Genomic DNA, 1115 nt, shown 5'->3' with positions numbered 1-1115 from the left:
AGCCCACCAACTCCAAAAAGACTGTAGGCTCTCCCGCACCTAACAACTTTTCAATTTGTTAATTCCCCATCTTTAGATGCACCAATCCGACTACCCCGAATAGTAGTATCATTCCTGTTCAAGACGCGCCCCCCGTCCCTGGGGATCCCCCGACAATATGTTTTGTCATTTTATTTCATTTTAATTCATTTCGTTTTATTTCATTACCATCATCTAGAAGTTATCAGCAGTTCCATATGTACAACACTTCCCACCGTGGGTGATCCAGAACCACGCGGTTCGACCCCGATCCTCAGGTTTCCTCAACATTCCACGCGCTTTACTTTCTAGAACTAGCTCTCCAAATTCAAAGGCCAGCGTAATTTCCCCGGACCTCGCCAACCTCATTCTCAGTGAGTAGATTACCACGTTTTGATTAAACTATTTTATAGAGAATTTAGAGGGGATCTGTTCGTTGCTCCATAGTCTGCATATGAAGCCGGACGCTTTAGTACCCACGGGAAATTCTCAGACACTCGACGAGCCCCCTCTTCTGTTGTCATCCATGGACGATCTCCGAAAGTATGGAGAACATCTAAGAGATGGTCCACACTATGCACAGCTGGTAATTATTACTTTTATATACGATTATTGATTTCACAAAGGTGGAAAGGTGGCACTTGCAGGAGGATGGCGATGTACAAGTGTACCTGACCAACGTGCTTAAACGGACGTTGGCACCAAGGCTAGCCCTACTACTCAATTTGCGCGGAATAAATGAAAAAGAAGCCTTCGGGTCAACCGGGCTGGCTCAAGGACTTATTTGTATGTGCTTTATTTAGCTAGTTGAATCAGTGTCTGGATGAAACTCAATAACTATGTTTCTCATTACAGACGCAACAACTGAGAAGTTTCCAAACACAAATCTGCGACAAATAAAGGAAATCGTTCATCGCTGGCTCGAGAACGAACGGCAGAAAGTTCTGAAACGCCTGCAGAGAGCCACCAAGAATGACAAATGACCCCCCCTGTATTTTTGTAAATTCATTCATAAAAACATTTGCACTTGAAGGCGCTTATTGATAGCTGGAAAGCTAATACGTTGAGGAACTGTAGGGGAGGGGCAGATGGTTTAT

Source organism: Opisthorchis viverrini (genome assembly GCF_000715545.1).
Source record: "Opisthorchis viverrini unplaced genomic scaffold opera_v5_52, whole genome shotgun sequence".
Taxonomy (NCBI): Eukaryota; Metazoa; Platyhelminthes; class Trematoda; order Opisthorchiida; family Opisthorchiidae; genus Opisthorchis; species Opisthorchis viverrini.
This window is presented reverse-complemented; position numbering follows the sequence as displayed.